Here is a 7078-nt window from a genome sequence, read left to right on the forward strand (position 1 = left end):
AGAGAGAGAGAGAGAGAACACTTAAGTGACTGTGGAGGTTTGAAGAAGGTGTTGGATTCCCTGGAGCTGAAGTTACAGGCATTTATGAACTGTCTGACATGGGTGCAGAAAACCAAACTCAGAGTCTCCGCTGAAGTCATATGTGTTCTTAATACATGAGTTCTCCCTCCAGCTCCAGTAGGCAGTTTGTTAATGGCAGAACCCAAGGGATCAGTCTAAAAGGCTTTGGTCAATAATAGCTTCATTTTCGTAAGTCTGTAGAGAAGATGACTGTTTGAGCAGAGAGAAGCAGATCCCACTGACTGGTTTTCATGTGTTGCTCTTGTCGTGACACCATGTGTGATACACTTCGCTCTCATTAATTTGTACCAAACAGCATCCATTTCCTTTAAAATATAACCCAGCCACGGACAAATCAGTGTAGAGAAGCATCCTTCTGATGTGAGCATTCCGGGTCATTCTCTGTGCCTCCCTCCAGTTCACCCAAACTGGAGTAGAAGACACTCCTGGGATGAGCTCATATCACGTACTCCCCTCTGCCCTCCGAGAAGCTAAGACAATTGTATAACATGGCATTTTAAATCATGAGAACAGCAGATCCTGACAGGAAGAAATGCTTGCTCTCTCGCTCTCTCTTTCTCTCTCTCTCACACACACACACTCTCTCTCTCCCCTCTATTTCCAGTGTTTCCCCAAATGAAGCAGCCAGAAAGACTCTGCGGAGGCCTCCTTTACTTTACAAAGAAACACATCTTCCAAAAAAAAAAAAAGAATCGTGCCGCTGATTAAGACATTTCCCAAGCATTCACTACCATCGTTGCAGGCATCATTGGTCCCCTGGGTCTTGGGACCCCTCCACCTTCCTGAGTGGAGTAGCTGACTAGGTAAATGGGTTATATCAGGCCAGGAAATCAATGTGTGTACTGTTCTCAGCCACAGATGAGCATGTCGAAGGCATTTTATTATAGCTCTAGGAGCCGTATTGATCCAGCTGTAACTACTCGGAGGTGGCCCGCAATCCAATGAGGACACATCCCTCTGTCCATCCAGCTGCTGCTTCCACCCGGCTGTGCGTTTGCAGATTGGATTAATTTAATGTTTGCTTAATCAAAACTGACTACCCAGGAACTTAAGTGCTATTAATTACTACAAGAATCCAGAACTAATCCTCTGACACTCAGAGGCTGCTGAGGACCAGTGGGACAGAGAGGGAGGGGCCGTTCTTCCAGAGAGCCCTTCTTTCCAGATGTTCAGTTTGTTTCTGTCTCTGACTTTCCCCTTCTGAAAAGAAAGCGATCCTTGCTGCTTTTGATTTGCAGCTCAGGAAGGCAGGGCTAGGGCCCACATTAGAATTTTCTGGCTGAATAAACAGAGCCAAAGGCCCCAGCGTCCCAGCAGTCAGCATGGCTCTTCCTCACATCCCCACCGGTTGAACTACACTGTTTATAATCTAGTTAATGGCATGGGTGGCTCTTTTCCAGGGCACTATGGATTCTCAAAGACAGAGCCTCCATATTAGCTCTCTGGGACACACCGGCACCCAGCCCAGGGCTGTTGGTCTTCGCTGAATTGAATCTGAAGAGGAGACAACGGACCTTGCAAAAATCTGTATGTTTGAAAGTTCTCTACCATACTGGCTCTTCTCCAGAGACAGAATCTCCCAGGCTTCAGTTCAGTTGGCTTTTGCAAATGGTCAGGTCCATCCCTTTCTTTGTCCTTGGACAGACAACAGACAAAAATTCTGAGAGTATCTGCCTCAAATTTTGTCTGTTACTTTGCAAAAGGGTCACTCAAGACCTAAAATAAAATAAGTCAGGCAGATCAGTCAAAGAGCTAGTATCAGTCAGGAGGAAGAACACTAATGCCTGCAAGCTGCTGGGTTCCAGCAATGCCACGGGCTCTCGGTCAGTTTGCCAGGTGCCTGCATGCAGTTCAGCTCAGGGCATGCACTGCATCTCCCAACTCTTCCCTGGTTGCAGTGAGTGGCCTCAGAGCCCAGCATATCTGTGATATATACCTGCCTTTCACTCTCCAAAAGGAATCTTCTGCTGGGTAGCTGGGCCCCACGACAACCCCTCCCCAAAGCAGATTCAGTCCGCAGTGGTCTCAGTTCCCAGTCCCCAGCCCCAGAAGCCACTGGGGACCTGAAGCTGCTGTTGCAGGGATTCCCAATTCCAATGCATACAGGGACAAGAGGATGGTCAGAGTAACTAGGGTGTATGTCAAGATGGAGCTGTGAGGCCCACAGCAGATTGGGGACTTGGATCTCCCCTGCAAGGGTCTCTGTTACTCAGCTCTTCTTTTTATTTGCCTGACGAAAACAGACCCGAGATGAAAGATCTTACCTCTGTATGACGTCACCCAAATGGGAGACACTTGCAGCCAACTCAATGGTTAGAACATACACACAGCATTCAGCTGAAGATCTAGGGCTCAACCAGCGATACTGTACCGATAGTAATTTGGGTTTGATTCTGTGCTATAGACACATACAGTGCTATCTGTCATTCAGAGAAAATGACCAGGAACTCTTGGTGCTATGTGTGTAACTAGTTTGAGTCTCAAATTATTTCAAATGCATATATGTTCACACATGGGTAAGTGTACAATGCACGTGCTCACGCATGCGCGCGTGCGTGCACACCACATACACACACACAAACACACACACAGTGCAGACCAAGCTACATCCCCTGAAAAATCCATAGCTTTCTTCTTCCACTGGCACACACTGACACACTCATCCAAACTTGTTGGTTAAAACTGTATCTCAGATACCAACTGAGGCAAAGACCTCAAGACTTCGCCCAAGACTCTCCACACCTGTTGACTTATCTCAGAAACAGTGCCCTGGAGATGAAACTCTTGCCTTCTCCAGATCTCTGCAATCAAATCACCATAGCCCCTCACAACATTTACTAATTCAAATGCTTCGTGCACCCATAATTCTTTCCTGATGAATGGGGCTCCGGTTTTACAATCCAGCCTGGGTGTGGTAAATTACTCTGGCCAGATTAACTGTATAAAGAACATGTCTCAAAACAATGATTTCGCTTCCAGCTAAGGAGGAACGAGTGCCCTCTCTTTCATTTCGAAATTGCATTTTCCATCATAAATATTGAAAATTATGTTTCTGATCACCGCTGTCACCTTGTGACTAGTGGCCCACGAGCCCCACAGACACATGAGTTTTTACAGAAGGAAAACAAGGGCCATTAGAACACCCAAACCACTTTGAGTTTTAAAGGGTCTGTTCTCCCAGCCTACAGGTTATTTAAAGAGGCAGGATCCTTTGGACCCTGCAAAGGTGGAGGGTAGGGAGCAGTCATGTGTACACAGGGCTCATTAAATATAAGGAATGATTGCTGTGGGCGCATTACACACTCTTTATGTATGAGCTGCTCAGAATGTTTACAGGTAGGCATGGTGCAGCCACAACCCCGAAGATGCAGCTGTGGAAATAGAATGTTCCTGAAGAAGTGTGGTTGACTACATGCAAAACAAAATGTTTCAAATCACGGGTAGACTGACCATCTCCTTCCCCTCGGATAATAACCAGTCAAGATGCTAAGGATGACTTCTCAAAAGATAAAACAGTAGGTGCTCCAATGCTGGGCTCAGGCTCAGCAGGAAGGAAAGCCAAAGACAAAACTAGGGAAGGAGAAGCATGGGCAGGCTTTGTCACATAGGAGCCTGCGATAGCACACTTGAGTACACACGCCAAGGAACCAGACAGCTACATCTCACGTCCCTGTTCACAGCAGCACCCCCCACAGTGGTGGACAAGTGTGCGGGGTAGATTTTGTTGACTTGACACAAGACAGGAGCATCTGGGAAGAGGAAACCTCAATGGAGAAAATACTTCCATCATATTAGCCTGTACGCAAGCTTGTGGGAGGCATTGCCACAATCAATGACTGCTTGGGAGGGCTCGGGTCACTGTAGACAGTGCCACCCCTGGCTAGTTGGTTCTGGGTTGTGTGTAAAAAAAAGCAAGTTGAGCAATCCTCAGAGAACAAGCCATTAGGCAGTGTTTCTCTGTGATTATGGAGGTTCCTGCCTTGAGTTCCTGCCCAAGTTTCCCTCAATGATGCACTATGACCTATAAGCCAAATAAACTTTTTTCTAGACCATGTTGGCTCTGGTCAGTATTTTTTGGGGGGGTGGTCCTTGGACTTCCCACAGCACAGGGAACCCTGATTGCTCTTTGGGCTGACAAGGGAGGGGGACTTGACCGGGGGAGGGGGAGGGAAATGGAAGGCGGTGGCAACGAGGAGGCAGAAATCTTTAATAAATAATTAATAAAAAAAATTTCACAGTTGCAGAAATCAAACTAAGACAGCAAACTATAGAGTCAGCATAGGTGCCCATTGACAGATGAACAGATAAAGAAAACAGCTAGAGAAACACAGGAGACTTTATTCACTCGCGAAGAAGAATAAAACTATAACATTTGAATGGAACTGGAGATCCAGTTAAGACAAGCTCAGAAACACAAACATGGAATGTTTTTATAACACATGGAGTAAATGCTCTGTGTGTGTGTGTATTCTGTGTAACTGTGTGTGTTTGTACGTAAGTGTGTATTTGTGCATCTGCATGTGCCTATGTGGATCTATGTGTGCCTACCTGTGTGTGAGAATGCACAGTGTGTACGCTATGTTACATTACACCAAAGCGGATAGCTATTTGTGAGGAGGAGGGGACTGGTAGAAGAGAAGACAGACTAAGTAATACGTATTATTATTAATTTTTTTTTATTTTTGGTTTTTCAAGACAGGATTTCTCTGTAGCTTTGGTGCCTGTCCTGGAACTAGCTCTTGTAGACCAGGCTGGTCTCGAACTCCCAGAGATCCGCCTGCCTCTGCCTCCCGAGTGCTGGGATTAAAGGCGTGCGCCACCACCGCCTGGCAGTAATAGGTATTATAAAAAAAAAAACACATGATAGACTTGAATAAAATACCGTTATACCGTTATGAAACTCATCACTTTGCACAATGTAAGGTGCTGATAAAAACACTTAAAAGAGGAAGTACGTGAGTAGAAGACAGAGCCGGCCTGAAAGACTTAGTTTCAGCCATTTTGAAATTGGAATGAAAACCAAGAGTTTGCTCACGAAGGGGAAGAGAGCACCTACCTCAAGCAACAAATTGCATCCTTCAAAACATGCCTTGGAGCCTCGGTATCCCTCTGTTGCTCACATTTTAGTGCACATTGCCAAGGAGCTGCCCTGCAAGTATGCACCAGGGAGCTTACCTCCCGGAGCAGTCTTCTACCAGCCGCAGATGGGAGTCCGAGTTGGTGGGTAAGTACCAAAGCAATACGTTCCTTGGGTGGAATGATTCACACTGGGATACCCTGCCCCCAGAGTCCCCAGCTGCCCAAGAAAAAAATGTCCATCAATTCTCTTCTCTTCTCTTCTCTTCTCTTCTCTTCTCTTCTCTTCTCTTCTCTTCTCTTCTCTTCCCAGGCTAGATGAAACTAGGTCCTAACAACTGCCTGGATTAGTCAGGCTCCAGGCTCTCCAGTGAAATAGAACCAATATAAAATACACTCTCAATACATGTCTGTGGAATGTTCAGCCATGAATGGGACCTCTATATCACACAGAGAGAGAGAGAGACAGAGACAGAGAGAGACAGAGACAGAGAGAGAGGGAGACAGAGAGAGACAGAGAGAGAGAGAGGGAGACAGGCAGAGAGATAGAGACAGAGAGAGAGACAGAGAGAAAGAGAGATACAGAGAGAGAGACAGAGAGAGACAGAGAGAGGGAGACAGAGAGATAGAGAGAGACAGAGAGAGGGAGACAGAGAGAGACAGAGAGAGGGAGACAGAGAGACAGAGAGAGAGACAGAGAGAGGGAGACAGAGAGAGACACAGAAAAAGGGTGATAGAAAGAGGGGGAGACAGAGAGACAGAGACAGAGAGTGAGCGAGAGAACACTCAGGGACTATTGTGGATGAGAAGGCGGAAAGATTGTAAAAGCCTGATGTCTGGGAAGATGGGGCAAAACCGTGTCTTTTGCATATGACAGGACTGCCACATGCCTGAACTCACAGAACACATTGTTGCCCGCAAAAGACCCACGCAAGATCAAGTCAGTCAACATTCTAGCATGGGGGGTGCGATTCGAAAGCCCCTACTCCTATCTGGGGAGCTATTGAGAACTGGTACCATATCAGGAGCTATCACTCCAAGAAAAGAACTTTCCACTGTGCTCTAACAATCTCCTTTTGGGGTGGCCTGACCTAAAGACACTGTGATTTTGGAAAATAAATGCAAAGATGCAGATTGTCAGTCTTTTCTCAAAACTCCAATATCCCCCAAAAGAGATCCCCCCCCCCAGTTTGGGATCCACTGTACTGCGCAGGCGCTGGAGTTTAAGGCCTGTAACAGCCAGTTTAGGTAGTGTTAACACAGATTTCACAAAGCCATCCATTATAATTTTAGAAAGACCACAACCTTCCTAAAAGCATGGATATGATGACCATCTTGCCACAGAAGTACCTTTCTGTTCCTTCTGGCACCCTCCCCCCTCCCCCCGTCTTAAAGCCAGTCACACCCTGCATGGACAGACTTTTCTCCAAACCCCATCCTGATGCCAAAAGCATCCGTGACTCCATTCTGAAATGGCATCTTTATCCAAGGCCCGAGGTGAGGTTCATGAACACAAAATACGTTTTTGACAACCTTAAAAATACATGATCATATTCCATGTAGCAAGACAGGACCGGGTGACTCATTGGCGTCACAAAGACTACAAATTGCAGCATCATTGTCTTCGCGTAGAAATTGCCAGAAGGTCTGAATTCGGTTGTCCTGAGAACCCTAGGCAGCCATTTGATCTGTCATGAGATCTGAATCACTTGAGGTTGAAGATGATCCTCTTTGTGTTTCATTAGCAGATATCAGGTTAATAAAAAAGTTTAAAAGTTGATTGCTACCCCCCCCCCCACACAGAGAGATTTATTAGACCTCCTCCACGGGGCCGCACTGGGAATGGCAGCCGACACTCTTATTTCTTCAGAGCTCGCTCTGTCATCTCCCTCTGTGGTCCCCAAAGTCTGCCAATTAAAGA

Source organism: Microtus ochrogaster, unplaced genomic scaffold (assembly GCF_000317375.1).
Source record: "Microtus ochrogaster isolate Prairie Vole_2 unplaced genomic scaffold, MicOch1.0 UNK32, whole genome shotgun sequence".
In the NCBI taxonomy this organism is placed as follows: domain Eukaryota; kingdom Metazoa; phylum Chordata; class Mammalia; order Rodentia; family Cricetidae; genus Microtus; species Microtus ochrogaster.